Source organism: Loxodonta africana, chromosome 16 (genome assembly GCF_030014295.1).
Source record: "Loxodonta africana isolate mLoxAfr1 chromosome 16, mLoxAfr1.hap2, whole genome shotgun sequence".
In the NCBI taxonomy this organism is placed as follows: domain Eukaryota; kingdom Metazoa; phylum Chordata; class Mammalia; order Proboscidea; family Elephantidae; genus Loxodonta; species Loxodonta africana.
This window is the reverse complement of record NC_087357.1, coordinates 14,463,876-14,484,302: the sequence shown is the minus strand read 5'-3', so window position 1 is coordinate 14,484,302 and position 20,427 is coordinate 14,463,876. Positions and strand designations below refer to the sequence as shown.

Sequence of the window (20,427 nt, the reverse complement as noted above, 5' to 3'; positions counted from 1 at the left end):
CACACCGGGCATGTTGGGGGAGGCTGTTAAAAATGCGGCTTTGTGGGCCCCACCCCAGGCCTTCTGAATCCCTGGAGCCAGGGATCTGCATTTTAACAAGCCCCCAGAAGATTTGCTCCCTCTTCAGGTCTGAACACAAATTTCTTCAGGATGCCCTTTCCAAAATGGCCACTAATTCCAGGACCTCTTCACCACAACCCCTCGTTTAACTCCCTTTTGGCCTTTACTACAGTCAGCTTGTGTTTGTACTGTTGTTGTTAGGTGCCCTCGAGTCTATTTTGACTCATAGAGACCCCACGTGACTGAGTAGAACTGCCCCATAGGGTTTTCTAAGCTGTAGTCTTCACAGGGAGCCCTGGTGGTACAGTGGTTAAGAGCTCAGCTGCTAACCAAAAGGTTCGTAGTTCAAAACCGCCACCCTTTCCTTGGAAACTCTATGGGGCAGTTCTACTCTGTCCTATAGGGTCATCACTTGATGGCAATGGGTTTGGTTTTTTTGGTTTAATCTTTATGGGAGCAGATCTCCAGGTCTTTCTCCTGTGGAGCTGCTGGGTGGGCTCAGATGCCAACTTTTTTTGGCTCGCAGTGGAGCGCTTCACTGTAGGACCACCAGGACTCCTTGTGTATTTACTTTACTCATTACCTGCTCCCCCTCTAGAGTGGCTGGCGCATAATCGATATTTGCTGAATCCTGAATGAGGCCTCTTCCCACAGGGGACAATGGGCAGGCGGCTGGTGGAGAAAGAGTGCATGTGAAAAGAGGGGGGTGTAGGTAGGAAGCCGCTGAGCCTGGAAGACCCAGCAAGGCTCCCCGCCCCAATCTGGGAAGCTCTCCCATGATAAGGAGAGAAGAAGAGAGACCAAGAGCCCTCAGAGCTAGGGCGGCTGCCCTCCTGAGTTAGGAGCCAGAGCTCAACCCACTTCCTGGGGCTCGGTCTGTACAGGTAGAAGGAAGAGGCCCCAGTGGGATCCTCAGCTCGGCTGGCCTGAGCCCCGCGGCTGGCGTTTGCAGGAAGCCTCCCTTCAGAACACTCTTGTACGTACTTGCTCTTCTGGCACGCCGTGAATTGTTTCTTGGCTGCCTTGTTAGGAGATTAAGCTTTCTTTAAAAAAGATGAAAAAAATCTCTCGCAAAGGTTTGACTAGCGCTGACCCCCAAGGAGGCAGTAGCAAGAACTGATGGGCACTACATTTGTCTCATTAATCTTCTTGTCAACAGACTTGTTCTTTGCTGGTGCCAGCCCTGACATCATCCCGCAAGCTCGCCACGCTGGTTCATACCCAACTACGACGGCTGCCTCTGACCAGCCCTAAGCTCACCAGCCACCCCTAAAACCCCACCTCCGTGTGGCTGCTGCTGGAGATGTCGCCTATCCTATAGTTAGAAGGGGGCTCAGGGAATCAGCTTGAATTAAAGGTGGGTGGAGTCCCTGGGTGGTGTAATATGGTTAAGCGCTGTACTGCTGGCCGAAAGGCTGGAGTTTGCCCAGAGGTACCTTGGAAGAAAGGCCTGGTGATCTACTTCAGAAAGGTCACAGCTATTGAAAACCCTACGTGTCGTTCTGCTCTGAAACTCATAGGGTTGCCATGAGTGCCATGGATTGCAATTGACAGCAACTGGTTTTTTAAAAAACATGGAAAATTTGGGGGATCCCTAAGCTGGTAGGATCCTGGTTCCTTAACAAGACTCAGAGACACTGACCTTGTTCTTCTTGGTAAACTTTGGGGGTTCAGTTTCCCAGGGCAAATTGCTATTGTCCTAGCCGGCTTCTACTCTAAAAGTGGCCCAGAAAGTCTGGACTTCGAGGCTGAAAAACCAAATGCCTTCGGGGCCCAGGTGGGGGAATGTAAAGAGGCTGACTTTGGAGGGCACGGTGGTCAAAGGGTGAGTTCAGGTCCTGTACACAGATTTGAATTTCCAAAAACACTCTGCTGCCCAACTGTGGGCTCAAATGTGTCCCCCTGGTGGCCATTTTCTACCTTTGTTGTTAGGTGTGTTGGAGTCAATTCCGACTCATGGTGACCCCATGTGCGACAGAGTAAAGCTGCCCTGTAGGGTGTTCTTGGCTGTACTCTTTATGGAAGCAGATCGACAGGTCTTACTCCCTTGGAACCACTGGGTGGGTTCGAACCACCAACTTTTTGATTAAAAGCCAAGCAGTTAACTGCTTGTAGCACCAGGGATCCTTCCTACCTCTGTATGGGGAGTCTTAACCTCAAATATCCATGTCTTCATCTCATCCGGGTCCTCCTGTGCCACCCGACCTAAAAGAGGTCCTGCCTTCCGATTTCCTTGTCAGCCACGTCACCTGTGATTACCTTCAGAGCACTGATCACCATACATGTCCATCCTGCCTATTTCCTGATTTACTGCCCGTTCACCTACCAGGCTCCCTAACCAAGGACTCTGTGGATAAAACTTGGGGTATCCGTGAACTTGGGTGGGCGACAATTGACATCATCATTTTCACTAACCTCTAATTTAAATTTAACTTTTTTTTTTTTTTTTGCCAATTATAAGTATAGGCGACAAGCCTCAGTGTGTTAGAAGTCCCTGTGATTCTGCGCCGTCTGTTTTCACATCACTTTACACTTGGCGCAGCTCTCTAGGTATGTCCTGTGCTCAGTGCTATTTTGAAATTATACTGCAGTTTCTAGACCGGTTTGGTTTGCTGAGAAGGGGGTCCAGGGGCTTCACCAGGCCGGCACACAGAGGCCCCCAGGTCTGTAAGCCGCCTCTTTTATCCTCTTCCGCGTCCTCAGCATTCACCTTGGGCCCCCGTACACAGTAGGTGCTTAGTGAGTTTTTGTTGAATGAATGAATGAGCCACAGAACAAATGAATGAATGGTACTGTGAACTTTAATATGAACTTGCCCAGGTCCAGGGACCCATGCAGTCCCAAAGAAGCAGAGGTTCCCAGGACCCTTTGCTCCCCTCCCCCAAGGCCCGCTGGAGGTGGAGGCTGGGGGTCTCGCTCCCCGGCTTCGGAGCTCAAGGTTGACCAAGGAGCCCCCGCCAAGCAGGGCCCCACCGGGACATCCCGTTTGCGGCTGCAGCCAGCCGACCCATGACCTGCGCTGGAAACCAGGGTTTTTCCCAAAAGGGCGCCATGGCCCTTCATAGGGCCGCGATCGCCCAGATCCACCCTGGTCCCGGGAGATCGGAGCAGGAGGCCTCGGAGCGCTGTCCGCGTCGGCCACGCGATGGCGCTGTGCGCGCGGCCGCGGAGCCTCCGGGCCTCTCACACCAGCTGCCGACTCTAGGCTCCGGGATCGAGGTTGGGAGGTTCGGTCCTCGGCTCCGCGCGACCTCCGGGCTCGGGCCTGGAGGACCGCTGGCGGGCCGCCTCCCGCCCGCCGCCGCCCGGGTGAGGTTAATCAGCAGCGGGCCAGTTAGCCATCAGGTCCGCGGGGCTGTTAATCATCCCCGGGCGGGAGGCGTGGGAACGCGGGCGGAGGGGCCCAGGCACCTCGAGGGCCGAGTCGACCGGGTTCTCGCTTCCCTCGGGGCAGAACCCCAGGATCCAGGCTTCGAGACCCCTAAATCACTGCACACGCCCCATGGCCTCACAGGGTCATAGCGAGGGGGTCACGCGCCCTGTCTTGGGTGCTAATTCGTCCCTACCTTTCTTTCTATGGCGTCCTGGTGGCCCAGTGGCTTAAGAGCTCGGCTGCTAACCAGAAAGTCAGCCTTTGGAATCCACTAGCCGCTCCTTGGAAACCCTATGCAGTTCTAGTCTGTCCTATAGGGTCGCTATGAGTGAAAATCGACCGCAACGGGGTTTTTTCTCTCTTTGCAAAATGGGGATGATAAGGGACTCCATCAGTTGTTAGGGTGGCTGTGGAATTTTGTGACAGGCGCGCTGAGCTCAGCACTCTGCCCGGAACATTGCACATAAACAAACCAGAAAACAAAAAAACAAAAAACCCAAACCTGCTGCCCTTGAGTGGGCTCATGGCCATCCCATGTGTTACAGAGTAGAACTGTCCTCCATAAGGTTTCATTGGCTGTGATGTTTACGGAAGTGGATTGCCAGGCCTTTCTTACGTGGTCCTGCTGAGTGAGTTTGAACAGCCAACTTTCAGGTTAGTAGTACCGTTTTCACCACCCAGGGACCTCCATAGCAAATAGCCCATGCACGTTAACCCTAATTGTCCTTGCGTGTGCAGTGTGGGAAGTCAGCAAACACCAAGGCATCCTGCCACCTAGGATAATCTGTTATGCCCAGGCCTAAACGCCTCTGCCAGAGACGGGACCCCGGGTCACGGTCTCTTGTTCCTTTGAGAGAATTCGGGCAGCAGAGCTGGGAATGGGAAACTCAAGTGGTGGGGAGCCTTCATCCGAATCTTCTAAAAACGCAGAGCTTTGCTCTTGGGAAACCGGTTTCTGGTTAGAAAGAAGGTGCTCTTGAGAGCCAGGAGGCTCGGCTGGCGCTCAGGAGCGTGGGTAGGCTCAGCCTCGCGCCTGCGTCTGCGCTGCGTCCTCCCGGACCTTGGTGTCCCCGGCGCACCAGCCGTGGCCTGTCACTGTATGAGCGGTCACTGGGGCGTGCAGGCTCTCACCGGCCCTCTCTGAGTCAGGCAGGGACCAGGGTGCCATAATTATGAGAGACACATCAGGAATGGAAATTCTCGTGGTTCCCAGTGTAGGACGGTTCATTTGGCGCCTCAGGACAATTACAGGCTGAGGGAGTGTGAAAGAGCCAGTGTTCTTATTTAAAGGGTTATCAGTTTAATGAACTGCTTATGAAGTGTTAAACGAACTCGAGTGTAAACGCCGCATCTGGGCCTGGGTCTTATTCGTAGACTTCAAACTGGGCAGTTGGTGTTTTGAAAATGCCAATTAATAGTGTAGAAATCAGAATTTCTAATGGGGAGGCAGAACATTCTTTTGTGATATTTCCCTAAACTATATCAAAACGTATCTAAAACACACACACATTCACACACAAACAATACAAACGCGAAAACTTAACGGATTAAAAAAAAATTTTTTTTTAATTAAAGCAGAAATTTGCTGCCATATTCTGTGCTGTTGCCTGATTCGGCCTATTTTTGCTGGGGAAAAGCATGAGGAGTTTTAAAACCAGAGGAGTTGATCTAGGAAATTTGTCATTTCTACCCGTTTTGTCCAGGCCGGAAAATGGACAGGCTTCAGGAATATTTACTGTGTTTTCATCAGAAACACATCCAAGCTACCCCTAGAAGCGATGACGTTGGAGCTGGGGCGAGTGGAAATATGGTGAAATTGCTTATTTTCCTCCAAAATTCATATTTTTCTTCTTTGTTTCCTGTTAAATCATTGCCACTCATTAGCAGCCATATTTTTGCATTCTATACTCAGCAGAATTTTCTCTCCCTGACCCCATTCCAAATTAAACTTGTAAGTTTCCAGGAAAAGTCGAACAAATGTTTAAGTCAGTCAGAAGTGAAAACTAACGAGAGGAAGGAAAAACAACTTTCTTCTTCTCTTGTACAGCTCTTGCTTTTTATCTGCTTCAGGCTTGGGAAGACTTTTATCGCTAGGATCTAAGGGGACAGTTCACAAAGCCAGAAGGCTCAGGGAAATGCAAAGATGTCAACTTAGTGCCACCGGAAAGTTCTGACAAACGCTGGTTTCAGGGACAACAAGGCAGAGTTGGAAGGTTTCCCTGCAGGATTCTGGATGCACTGTCTATCACCGTTACACTGGCTTGGAGCCGGGAGGGTGTCCAGTCCAGTAGCCTAATTTTATAGATGGTGTGGCAGAATTCCAGAAAGTGACGCAGAGCACCCAAGATAATTCAGCAATACAGTCACAAGTCGGGCCCATACCCTTGGCGGCGTGTTCTTGAATGAGCAGCTACCACTCTCACTTATGGGTGTTCCTCTGCCAGGGTGCAATGTGTGTGTTTGCTTCCCGGCCAAGAGCAAGGGATACCCTTAATAAGAAGAGGGCGACCCTAAAAATAATTTCCTTTCTGGGTGGCCCAGCAAAGACCCAAGCTCTTTGTTCACTCTGTTCTCGTTTTCCAAAGCAAACGCCAGCAGGAGCAGGGAAAAAATGGAAAGAGCAATTTTCTGGGGGAAAGCCTTAAACCTGACTGTTACCATGGGAAGACAATGCTGGCTGCTCAGGCCAACACTGTGTACAGAGTAGACCTGCAGTAGCTGGAAATGATCCTTTCAAGAAAATGTTGGTTGCTTGGCCCAGCCTAGAATATTTTTAGAATGAAAAAAATGACAAGTATTATACTGTTGGAAGGAAAAAGGGGGGGAGGGGGAAGATATTATAAAATGTCAATAGCCAAATCAAAACATCAACAGATGGAGCAATATAACAGAAGGTCTCAATAGAGACTCTAATGAAGACATCCTTCTTCTCGTTTTGTGCCATCGAGTCGATTCCAATTTGTAACGACCCTATAGGACAAAGTAGAACTGCCCCACAGGCTTTCCAAAGAGCAGTTGGTGCATTCGAACCGCTGACCTTTTGGTTAGCAGCCTGAGCTCGTAACCACTTCACCAGAGGAAAGGAAGATCAGCCAATAAGTGATGCTAGGACAAACCACATGGAAAAAATTAGAGATAATCCCTAGTTCTCCCCAGACACCACAATAAATTCCACATGCATTTAAGAGTTATGCAAAATGACAAAAATAGAAGACATAGGTAAAACTCACATTCAAGAGAAGGATTTCATACATGTAAAGGCTTAGAAATAAGTCAAATAGTAAAAGATCATTAGGTTTGAGTGTAAAAACTTTAAAACTTGCGGGTGTCAGCAACACTGGGAAGCTGTTTCTGAAAAGTATCACAAAGAATCTTCTTTTTATGGGCAAGGCAACTGCAAACACAGGGAGAGCAGTGTTAACATGACAGTGCAAAACAGACGAAGAACTCAAGGAAATAACAAAAATACAAATGTTAAACAACCATCTCAAATAATTCAAATTTATTCATCAAAAATATACATCAAGCCAACGATGAAAACCCAAACCCATTTCCCCCATCAAAGCGCTTTACAGGGTGTTTGGTAAGACGTGCACCCTTACGCGCTGCTGGTAGGAGTTTACAGCTGATAAACACTTTCGGTAAAACAATTTAATAATGTTAATCAAGAGCCTTAAAAAGGGTCAGAACCTTTTGTTACATTATACTAGTTCTACAGACGCATGGCTATCAGATAAACTGACACATTTTTAAGGAAGACAGTCAATGTATTGAACAATTAGACAAAATTAGGAAAGACAGGAAATGTATCTGGCAACTAGAGTTGCTATTGACCAAATGCTCAAATATTATGCAGCCATTAACTCTTTTTTTTTTTAAGTGTTAGGCTATGACTATGATATAATGCTAAGTGAATGACTTAGGATATAAAACTTAAACATACAGCCTATTCCAAAGAATGGGAAAAAAATACCAAAAAGTTTCCAGTGATTCTCTCTGTGTTACTGGGGATTGAGTGTAATTTTTATATTTTCCTTTTATATGTTTATATTTTCCACAACTAAACATTAATTTATGCTAGGAAACAAGTTGTTGAATATAGCGTAGCCACTTCATGCAAACTCTGTGGTTGACTGGTGGGGGCAAATATTTTTTCCAGGGAGTGGGTGGGAGAGAGATGTGGCAGTCGACTTCCGTAAAGATTTACAGTCTTTGAAACCCTATGGGGCAGTTCTATCCTGTCCTGTAGGGTCGCTATGAGTACAATTGACTCAACAGCAACGGGTTTTGTTTTGTTTTGTTTTGGGGTTGATTCTCACAAGGCAAGCTCAGCACTCTCACCAGCTTCTTGTCTAAAAGTTTGTTCTGCACTTTTCAAATCCCTCAGGGAAGGTCCTTCTAGCCTGCTTAGGATGGCAAGTCTTCAAAACTCCGAGAGCTATAGACGGGCTTGTCCACAGCCATCCGTACATCTACCTTGCAGAAGGTGAGGGCTTTCTCCACTCCATCCTTCTGTAGTGATTTTTTTCTGAAGATACTGTCAAACTAGGAGCCCCTTAGGGTTGGTTAGAGGCTTTACTGCTGTTTGCCCTCATGAAGCAGAAGGGCCCTGTTCTACACCTTGGCCAAAGCTAAGTACGGATTTGCTCCACAAATCCCAATGCTCCTGGCTCTGGGGTCCATCACATAAAATGGGGAAGGAACTTACACGCTGCTTGGGAGCTCCTTGCCCTTCAGAGGCGCCTTCTTTGAGGGCTTGCCCTAGTGCTACACACAGGGGTGTGTGGAGCCAGCTCCTACTGCTCACAAGAGCTGACTGTGCCTCAGTTTTCTCATTTGTCATAATTTTGCTATGAAGGTAACTCCTAAAGCTCTGTGTTAGGATTATATTCAGCTGTTTGTGACAGAAAACCCCAAACAACTCTGGCCTATCAGAGATGTGTATTCCTATTACCCATAAATAAAGGGCAGAGCTAGGCAGTCCAGGGCTGGTATGTTGTCCATGGTGTCAGGAACCCAGGCTCCTTCTAACTTCAGTAAGTGGCTTCCACTCAGTGGCCCGAGATGGCCCCTGGAGCTTCAGCCATCAGGCTCTCACCCCGGTCAGCAGAAAGAGGGAAGAGAGAAACTAGAGGCAAAGGGCCCCGTTTTATATCGTATTGACCAGCCGTTGGTCCCATGGCCACGCCTAAATCCAAGCAAGGCTTGCTGATGTAGTCTCCATACTGGGAAGTCATGTGCCTAGCTTAAAGCTCGGAATTCTAGAATTAAAGTGAAGGGAAAAAGCAGATATTGGGGTACACGACTTGAAGCCTGTGTCCTAAGTGCTTGAAATAGTGCCTGGTAGTTGATGAACAGAAAAACAAATGTAGAATACTACCATTATCAGAGTCCCCAGATGGTGCAAATGGCTAAAGTGTACGGCTGCTATCCGAAAGTTTGGTGGCTTGAGTAATCCAGCATCACCTCCGAAGAGAGACCTGGTGACCTACTTCTGAAAACCCTATGGAGCCTAGTTCTACTCTGACACATACGGGATTGCCATGAGTTGGAGCTGACTGGGTGGCAACCGGTTTAACACTGTTACCAGACTCTGTCATATTGAAGTCTGACACACACCACAGACCTCACCGTCATGCTCAGAGCAGTTCTGGTTTACTTTGGTGCTCAGGTTGTCCTTCTACTTTACAGAGTAGCAACAACAATTAAAAAAAAAAAAAAAGCAAAAGCAGGCATGAGAATAGACTGACTGAATCCCATATTCCTCGGGGGAGAAGATCATGGCACCTAAATGGTGCCAAAGGCATTGACTTGCTGCAGCTGCAAGGAGAGCCCTGGGGAGACTATTAGAGCAGCAGCATCTCCAGGGGAAATGTCTCCTCGGCTAAAGGGGGCTTCAGACAGATGTGTCAGCTTGGATGCAAACGGGAACAGTTCTGGTCCTTCCAAAGACAGAAAGGGTGGCATGCCACGGTAGCTTCTCCAGCTTCCCAGCTCCTGGGGGAGGGTGAAGGGTAGGGGAAAGCAGGAGGGGAGACAGATGGAGCCTGTGGGAAGGCTCAGACACGGAGGAGGGATTGCTGCTCTGGAGATTCTCTCCCTAAGGCTTCGGCTGCCAGGGACAGCAGGTGAGTGGCTGGCCCCGCCCAGCTTTGAAAGACAAATGAGGCCATGGCCTGTGTTGTCCTAACCTTTTCCATCTGACACGCTGGTCACCTTGCTGGGATGGGAGGCAAGAGAGGCCCCCATTGCCCCAGCCCAGCCATCTCGCTCATAAAGGCTTCACTCACTCCAAATATTGTCATATAAATGTCCCTATGCCACGACAGCACTGTATCAGACAATGTTCCGCTGCTATTCTTAAGGTTTTTACTGGCTAATTCTTTTCAGAAGTAGACTACCAGGTCCTTCTTCCTAGTCTGTCTTAGTCTGGAAGCTCAGCTGAATCCTGTCCTCCGTGGGTAAAGGGTATGTCTCTCTAAAATGAGCCTTGGTTGCAAACTGATAAGGTCGGCAGTTTGAATCTGCCAGCTCCTTCTTGGAAACCCTGTGGGGCAGTTCTACATCCTGTAGGGTCACTATGAATGAGAATCGACTCGATGGCAATGGGTTTGGTTTGGGTTTATGTATCTTTAATCCTGTCAGTGATAGCATAATATCCACACACCTACAAGGAAGACTAGTTAATACGACTATTATTCAAATTTATGCACCAACCACTAATGCCAAAGATGAAGAAATTGAAGATTTTTACCAATTTCTGCAGTCCAAAATTGATCAAACATGCAATAAAGGTGCATTGATACTTACTGGTGTTTGGAATGTGAAAGTTGGAAACAAAGAAGAAAGACCAGTGGTTGGAATACGCAAGCCTGGTGATGGAAATGGCTCTGGAATCGCATGCTAGACCAACAACCTGTTCATATTGGAAATAACTTTTTTCAACAATATAAATGGCGGCTATACATGTGGATATTCAGAATTGTCAATGGCAGTCTATTTCAGCTCACTGATGCCTAGGATATTGATGTTTATGCCTTCCATTTCATTTTTGACAATTTCCAATTTTCCTAGATTCATACTTCGTACATTCCAGGTTCCGATTATTACTGGATGTTTGCAGCTGTTTCTTCTCTTTTTGAGCCGTGCCACATCAGCAAATGAAGATCCTGAAATCTTTACTCCTTCCATGTCATTAAGGTGGACTCTACTTTGAGGAGGCAGCTCCTCCCCAGTCATCTTTTGAGTGCCTTCCTACCTGGAGGGCTCATCCTCCAGCACTATATCAGACAATGTTCCGCTGCTACTCATAAGGTTTTCACTGGCTAATTCTTTTCAGAAGTAGACTTCCAGGTCCTTCTTCCTAGTCTGTCTTAGTCTGGGAGCTCAGCTGAAACCTGTCCTCCATGGGTGACCCTGCTGGTATCTGAATACCGGTGGCATAGCTTCCAGCATTACAGCAATATGCAAGCCCCCACAGTATGACAAACTGACAGACATATAGTCTACTATGCTGGGAATGACAACTTGAAGAGGAATGGTGTTGCATTCATCCTTAGAAAGAACATTTCAAGATATATCCTGAAGTACAACGCTGTCAGTGATAGGATAATATCCATACGCCTACAAGGAAGACCAGTCAATACGACTATTATTCAAATATACACACCAGCCACTAAGGCCAAAGATGAAGAAACTGAAGGTTTTTTATCAGCTTCTGCAGTCTGAAATTGATAGAACATGCAATCAGGAGGCATTGATAATTACTGGTGATTGGAATGCAAAAGTTGGAAACAAAGAAGGATCTGTAGTTGGAAAATATGGCCTTGGTGATAGAAACAATAGATCGAATGATAGAATTTTCAAGACCAATGACTTCTTCATTGCAATCAACGTAAAGGGCAACTATACACATGGACTTCACTAGTTGGAACACACAGGAATCAAGTCAACTATATCTGTGGAAAGAGACAATGGAAAAGCTCAGTATCATCAGTCAGAACAAGGCCAGGGTCCGACTGTGGAACAGACCATCAATTGCTCATCTGCAAGTTCAAGCTGAAACTGAAGGAAATCAGAGCAAGTCCGTGATAACCAAAATATGACCTTGAGTATATACCACCTGAATTTAGAGGCCATCTCAAGAATGGATTTGACGCATTGAACACTAGTGACCAAAGACCAGATGAGTTGTGCAAGGACATCATACATGAAGAAAGCAAGAGGTCACTGAAAAGACAGGAAAGAAAGTGAAGACCAAGATGGATGTCAGAGGAGACTCTGAAACTTGCTCTTGAACGTCGAGCAGCTAAAGCAAAAGGAAGAAATGATGAAGTAAAAGAACTGAACACAATATTTCAAAGAGTGGCTCTTGAGAAGACAAAGTAAAGTAATATGATGACATGTGCAAAGAGCTAGAGTTGAAAAACCAAAAGGGAAGAACAAGCACAGCGTTTCTCAAGCTGAAAGAACTGAAGAAAAACTTCAAGCCTCTAGGTGCAATAATGAAGGATTCTATAAGGAAAATATTAAATGATGCAGGAAGCATCAAAATACGATGGTAGGAATATACAGAGTTATTATACCAAAAAGAATTAGTTGCATGTTCAATCATTTCAAGAGGTGGCATATGATCAGGAACCGATGGTACTGAAGGAAGAAGTCCAAGCTGCTCTGAAGGCATTGGCGAAAAACAAGGCTCCAGGAATTGACAGAATACAATTGAGATGTTTCAACAAACAGTTGCAGCCCTGGAAGTGTTCACTCATCTATGCCAAGAAATATGGAAGACAGCTTCCTGGCCAACTGACTGAAGAGATCCATATTTATGCCTATTCCCAAGAAAGATGATCCAGCCAAATGTGGAAAATTTCAAACAATATCATTAATATCACATGGAAGCAATTCAGGCTGGTTTCAGAAGAGGACATGGAACCAGGAATATCACTGCTGATGTCAGATGGCTCGCAGCTGAAAACAGAATACTAGAAGGATGTTTATCTGTGTCTTATTGACTATGCTAAGACATTCGACTGTGTGGATCATGTGGATTATGGATAAAGCTGTGAAGAACAAGAATTCCAGAACACTTAATTGTGCTCATGAGAAACCTGTACATAGATCAAGAGGCAGTAGTTGGAACAGAACAGGGGATAACACGTGGTTTAAAGTCAGGAAAGGTGTGCATCAGCGTTGTATCCTTTCACCATACCTATTCAACCTGTACGCTGAGTGAATAATCTGAGAAGCTGGACTATATGAAGAAGAATGGGGCATCAGGATTGAAGGAAGACTCATTAACAACCTGTGTTACACAGATGACACAACCTTGCTTGCTAAAAGTGAAGAGGACCTGAAGCACCTACTGATGAAGATCAAAGACCACAGCCTTCAGTATGGATTACACCTCAACATAAAGAAAACAAAAATCCCCATAACTGTACCAGTAAGCAACATCATGATAAATGGAGAAAAGATTGAAATTATCAAGGATTTCATTTTACTTGGATCCACAATCAACACACATGGAAGAAGCAGTCAAGAAATCAAAAGCTGCATTGCATTGGGCAAATCTGTTTCAAAGGGCCACCTTAAAGTGTTGAAAAGCAGGGATGTCACCTTGAAGACTAAGGCGCACCTGACCCAAGCCATGGTATTTTCAACCACATGTGAAAGCTGGACAATGAGTAAGGAAGACCGAAGAAGAATTGACGCCTTTGAATTGTGGTTGTGGCGAAGAATATTGAATATACCATGGACTGCCAAAAGAATGAACAAACCTGTCTTGGAAGAAGTACAACCAGAATGCCCCTTAGAAGCGAGGATGGTGAGACTGTGTCTTACATACTTTGGACATGTTGTCAGGAGGGATCAGTCCCTGGAGAAGGACATCATGCTTGGTAAAGTGGAGGGTCAGCAGAAAAGAGGAAGATCCTCAATGAGATGAATTGACATTGTGGCTGCAACAATGGGATCAGGCATAGTAAGGATGGCGGAGGACTGGGCAGTGTTTCTCTCATTTGTGCATGGGCTCACTGAGTCAGAACCAAGTTGACGGCACCTAACAACAGCAACAACAACATACTTGTGGATATCACCAGATGGAATACACAAGAATCAAATTGACTACGTCTGTGGGAGGAGACAATGGAAAAGGTCCATATCAGTCAGAACAAGGCCTGGGGCCAGCTGTGGAACAGGCTATAAAATGCTCATATGCAAGTTCACACTGAAACTGAAAAACATTAAAACAAGTCCGTGAGAGCCAAAATACAACCTTGAGTATACCCCATATGAATTTAGAGACCATTTCAAGAATAGATTTGACACATTGAACATTAGTGACCGAAGACCAGACAAGTTGTGGCATGACATCAAGGACATCATAAATGAGGAAAGCAAAAGGTCATTAAAAAGACAGGAAAGAAAGAAAAGACCAAGACGGATCTTAGAACAGACTGAAACTTGTTCTTGAAAGTGGAGTAGCTGAAATGAACAGAAGAAATGATGAAGTAAAAGAGCTGAACAGAAGATTTCACAGGGCAACTTGAGAAATCAAAATATTATGATGACATGTGCAAAGACCTGGAGATAGAAAACTGAAAGGGAAGAACACGCTCAGCATTTCTCAAGCTGGAAGAACTGAAGAGAAAATTTCAAGCCTCGAGTTGCAATGCTGAAGGATTCTATAGGCAAAATATTGAATGATGCAGGAAGCATCAAAAGAAGATGGAAGGAACACACAGACTCACTGTACCAAAAATAATTGGTCAACGTTCAACCATTTCAGAGGTAGCATATGACCAGGAACCGATGGTACTGAAGGGGGAAGTCCAACCTACACTGAAAGGAATGGCAGAAAACAAGGCTCCAGGAATTGACAGAATACTAATTGAGATGTCTCACCAAACAGATGCAACATTGGAAGCGCTCACTTCTCTATGCCAAGAAATTTGGAAGAAGGCTGCCTGGACAACTGACTGGAAGAAAGCCATATATGTGCCCATTTCAAAGAAAAGTGATCAAACAGAATGTGGAAATTATCAAACAATGTCATTAATATCACATGCAAGTAAAATTTTGCTGAATAGTTCAAAAATGGTTGTGGCAATACATGGACCACGAAATTCAAGCCAGATTCAGGAGAGGATTCGGAACAAAGGATATCATTGCTGATGTTGGGTGGATCTCAGCTGAAAGCAAAGAATGCTAGAAAGATGTTTACCTGTGTTTTATTGACTATGCAAAGGCATTTGACTCTGTGGATCATAACAAATTACGGTTAACATTGCGAAGAATGGGAATTCCAGAACACTTAATTGTGCTCCTGAGGAACCTGTACATAGAACAAGAGGCAGTCATTCAGACAGAGCAAGTGGATAGCCGTGGTTTAAAATCAAGACAGATATTTGTCAGGGTTGCATCCTTTCACCATACTACTCAATCTGTATGCTGAGCAAATTAATCCAAGAAGCTGGACTACATGAAGAAAAATGTGGCGTCAGGATTGGTGGAAGACTCATTATCAATCTGTGATATGCATTTGACACAACCTTGCTTGCTGAAAGTGAAGAGGACTTGAAGCACTTACTGATGAAGTATGTATTACACCTCAACGTAAAGAAAACAAAAATCCTCACAGCTGGACCGATAAGCAACATTATGATAAACAGAGAAAAAAATGACTTGTCAAGGATTTTCGTTTTACTTGGATCCACAATCAACGCCCAGGGAAGCGGCGATGGCTACAACAATGGGCTCAAGCATAACAACGATTGTGAGGATGGCGCAGGACCGGGCAGTGTTTTGGTCTGTTGTACGTAGGTCGTCGTGAGTCAGAACTGACTCCATGGCACCTGCCAAGAACAACAAACCAGCATTTCTCAAAGTGTGGCCTGGGAAACACTGGGGGTCCCCAAGACTCTTTCAGAGGTTTCACTAGGCCAAAACTATTTTCATAACAATACTAATTTGCCTATTTGCCTTTTTCACTCTTATTCCCTCCTAAGTACATGGTTTTCCAGAAGTGATGTGACACATAGAATCATAGCCTAGTGGATGCAGGAGCAATTACCGTCATCCGTCTGTCGTCTACGAAAGCAGACATTAAGGAGTCACAGAAGTGTAAAACAGTGCGACTTCTCAACTAATATATTTGTTTTGAAAAATGCAGTTGTTTTTTGTAAAAACGTATTATTTTTCTTACCCTGTAATGGGTTTATTATGTTATTTTAAACAAATTAATAAAAAAAAATGAAATGTTTCACAGTTTTCATTTCTAATACAGCAAATATCAATAGGTATAACCCAAATAAACAAAAGGTCTTTGGGGTGCTAAATGATTTTCAAGATTTTATAAAGGTTCTGAGACCAACAGCTTGAGAATCACTACTCTAAGGAAAAGCATATTTTACACACATTTGCACTCAGGCACGCACATTTAAAAGTACATTGTGTTTTTGTTGTGTGCCATCGAGTGGATTCTGACTCATAGGGACCCTATAGGACAGAGTAGAGCTGCCTTGTAGGGTTTTCTTGGCTTTAATCTTTATGGGAGCAGATTGCCAGGTCTTTCTCCCATGGAACTTCTGGCTGCATTCAAACTGCCAACCTTTCGGTTTGCAGCCAAGCGCTTAACCATTGCACCTCCAGGGCTCCTTTAACTTCCTTTGTTGTGTGCTGTCAGGTCATGGCAACCCTATAGGATGGTTTCCTAGGCTGAAATCTTTATGGAAGCAGATCACTCCCTCGGAGTGGCTGGTGGGTTTTAACTGCTGACCTTTGGGTTAGTGGCCGAGCTCTTCACCGGTGTGCCACCAGGGCTCCTTAAAAGTACATTACTGCCAAATATTCTTTCATACCTCCAGGCCAGGGGTCAGCAAACTTTTTCTGCAAAAGGCCAGACAGTAAATATTTTAGGTTGCGTGGGCTATAACAGCTACACAACTCTAACATAGTAATGTGGCAGATTTTTTATAGACACTGAAATATGAATTTCTTATAATTTTCACTTCATGAAATAATATTATTATGCAACCTTTTCCACATAAATACGTTAATAAATCAGATAATATCCTCGTTTTCTAGTCTTTAGTTTGGGAAATACGATTACCCATATTACACCACCGTTTTCTCAATGCCATCAACGGCCTTCAAATTGAGTGGGTAGTGAAAGGTCGAGGGCATTTGTTTGGAGTTTGTTTTTCTGCGAGGGGCATGTAAGCTGGTTGCTCCTGTCTCAGAGAGCTGCCTACAAGGATCAAAGGCAGGGCAGGGAAAGTACTGGTTAAAAAAGAAGAAACTGAGAAATTCATCAGGCTGAACTAGGGTCCAAATTGCATAACAACCTCTGACTTTTTTTCATTCATTGAACACTCACTGTATCTTTTTTAAAAAAAATTTTTTATTGTGCTGTAAGTGAGAGTTTACAAATCAAGTCAGTCTCTTATACACAAACTTATGTACACCTTGCTGTGCACTCCTAGTTGCTCTCCCCCTAACGAGACAGCACATTCCTCTTCTCCACCGTGTATTCCCCATGTCCATTCAGCCAGCTCCTGTCCCCCTCTGCCTTCTCATCTCCCCTCCAGACAGGAGCTGCCCACATAGTCTCATGTGTCTACTTGAGCCAAGAAGCTCACTCCTCACCAGTATCACTTTCTGTCTTATAGTCCAGTCCAATTCCTGTCTGAAGTGTTGGCTTTGGGAATGGTTCCAGGCTTGGGCTAACAGAAGGTCTGGAGACCAGGACCTCTGGGGTTCACTGTATCTATTGAGTGCTTACTATGTGTCTCACCACCCATCTGTCAGTCTGTTATACTGTGATGGCTTGTGTGTAGCTATGATGTTGGAAGCTATGCCACCTGTGTTTCAAATACCAGCAGGGTCACCCATGGAGGACAGGTTTCAGCGGAACGTTCAGACTAAGACAGACTAGGAAGACAGGCCTGGCGATCTACTTCTGAAAATCAGCTGATGAAAACCTATGGGTTTTCAGAATATTGTCCAATACGGTATAGAATAGTGCTAGAAGACGAGTTGAAAGGCACTCACAGTACACAGTGACCATAACAATGGACTCAAGCAGACCAACGATTGTGGGGATGGTGCAGGACCAGGCAACGTTTCATTCTGTTGAACACGGGGCTGCCATGAGTCAGAGCCAACTTGATTGCAACCAACAACAACTACTCTGTGCCAGAGCATTAACAGTTCAAAGATCCAAACTTTGAATTATATTTGCTATCTAGGCTTTCTGGAAAGTGTTTTGGAAAGGTTGCATATGGTCCGTGTTCCATAGACAAGATGTCTGCAGTCTGAGAGAATCACACATGACACACACATAAATACTGTCAGCATCAGAAAAGACCTCAAAGTGAAGCTCTCACTGGTGGGCTCGTTCTGGAGGGCGTGGGGCCGTGTGTCCCTAAAAATGTCTGACTCTGAGAGTTCAACTTTTAAGGTTTATCCGGATAAAATCATCAGGCAATGAGTGACTGTTTATGTCCAAGAATGCTCATTGAAAAATTGTTTATGATGGACAACTATGCAGTCATTGAGAATAACGAATCAGATGGATATTTATTGATATGAAAAGAAGTTCATAAAGTGTTATAAAAAGTGAAATTATAGCCAAACAACACAAACACCATGATTCCATCTTTATAAATAGCTATAGCCCATTTATGGTACACGATAGAGATATATTCAGTTTATGATATACATATATTAAGTTTCTGGATAGAAAAAAACCTGGAAGGCTCTATATCCATAATATACCATGTCTGGAAGTTTGGATTACAGATGAATTTAATTTTACTATTTGTATTTTTTAGTATTTTCTAAGTTTATTTATAATGAGAGCACTATCTTTATAATTAGAAATACATAATTTTTAGAATGAATATTTTGGGGGATTTTTTTTTTTTTTTTTACTGTATGCCAGGCACTGGGCTAAGTGCCTTAACTCATGAATTTTTATTGCAATTCTATGAAATACTTATAATACTTGTTTATGCCTTACAACTGATAGGAGCCCTGGTGGCGCAGTGGTTGAGAGTGGCTACTAACCAAAAGGTTGGCAGTTCGACTCCACCAGCTGCTCCTTGGAAACCCTAGGGGGCAGTTCTACTCTTTCCTTAAAGGTATAAAAATAGAAAGTCTCAAGATACCCTAGCCCAAGTGCCCTCATTCCATAGACTTGGGAGCTGAGACTCGGTGCCGTAGACCCCAGGCCTGGGCCTTGAGACCAGCTCCCCTCCACACGCCTTCTGCCACTCTGGGAGCTGGAATCACAGGCAGAGGCTTTGGCCTGAGAACCCATGGCTCAGCAAAGTGCTGAGGCTGGATGCTTTCCAGCCAGGGCGGCATTCCTGGGGCTTGGCCACAGGGACGGGGCTTACAGATTCAGGCAGATATTTGTCTGTCTCCTTTTTTATTTTTAAAAGAAATCACCACTGCGAAACAGGGTCGATCTCACTATTATCTGGTTTTCTTCAAAGCCTGAACAAAAATGAGCTGCTGCTATTTATTGATGCGGGGTCTGTCTGGGGAACAAGGTTCTCAGGGAGCGTGTGCTCTGCCCAGCCCAGAGTCCACCCCCAGCATCCAGCGAGGGATGAGCCCAACAGAGAGACGTCAGCTCTTTGGTGTGAGAGTTTCTGAAGCTAATGTACCCTTTGGAACACTGTTAGTTCCCCAACCTGCATTTTCTAACAGTCAACAATCTAGAAATGACCAAAGGTGGCAATGAGAACCGAGTTCAGGCTCTAACGCTTTCTATCTGGCGCCTCTCAGTATGCTTGACACATCCTCAGCTTTCCAACTTTCTTTTTGCTCTGCTGCTAAACCTGTTGCCGTTGAGTCATTTCTGATTCATAGCGACCCTATAGGACAGAGTATAACTGCCCCATAGGGTTTCCAAGGAGCACCTGGGGGATTCGAACTCCTGACCTTTTGGTTGGCAGCCGAGCTCTTTACCACTGCGCCACCAGGGCTTCAGTCCACTACTAGGTGGTACAAACTTTTTGCCCTCGAATGCTAACCTAAAGGTTGTCAGTTCAAGCCCACTTACCTGTTCCAAGGAAGAAAGACCTGGCAATCTGCTTCCATTAAGAAAACCCTATGGGGCAGTTCTCCTTTAAACACCTGGGGTGGCCATGAGTTGAAATTGACTCCGCAGCAACTAAGAACAACAATTTCAAAGCTGCAGTGACCGCCAGGTTTGAGGCCAGAGGACTTCGTGCTACATTCTAGCCTGGTGACCCTGCATAAGTCCCTAACCCTTTCTGGGCCTCAGTTTACCCATCTGAAAACTTAGATCTAAAAATGAGGTCATTTTTTGATTTGTTGACTGTTAGAAAAACACAGGGTGGGAATCTAGCCATGAAGGCCAGTCCTAAAGACTGGACCAGGCTCCTTCCTGCTGAGGTGTCCTGCCTCTCAGGACGCTGAAACCCGGACAGTGGCTTTTGTGCTGTTGAAGCAGGGATCCAGAGGCCAGGGCTAACGTGCTACTTGGGATTTCAGCATCCACAGCTTAGGCGGGGAGGCATTTCTGGGGGCAGGAGTGGGGCAACACGTCGCAAAATCACATACATATGGGGCCCCCTGACCTACAGAGGACAAGCCAGGGCCCACTTGAAGGCCAGCCGACTGGAGCGCCTCAGAAAGGAGGCAGAATTATGCATGGTTTATGGTTCTTTTCAGGAGCCAATTGAGGGAGGATGGTATCAATGTCAGTTTCATGAGAATCCATCCTAAGAGCCCTGATGAACTTCTCAATCACGGTGCCCCCTTTCCTCCTGCACTTCAGAATGCCCGAGGTGACCCTGAGATCAGAGAGCGCAACCTGGAAGGAACCTGGGTCTGGGGAGGGCTTAATTAGCCTCTCCTGGGCAGCCCTGCGCTGTCTCTCTCGGCTGCCTCCGTCCCAGGCCTCACGCTCCAGGCAGGCGTCTGGCTACCAGAGAATTCCAAGCGGGAGCCGCTCGCCT

At 45.6% G+C, this 20,427-nt stretch overlaps 1 pseudogene; it reads left to right on the top strand.

The window, feature by feature from the left end:
- The first annotated feature begins 3,111 nt into the window (after positions 1 to 3,111).
- The window catches only part of LOC100661391 (UDP-glucuronosyltransferase 2A2-like), a 43,256-nt pseudogene continuing 25,940 nt past the window's right edge, over positions 3,112 to 20,427 (top strand).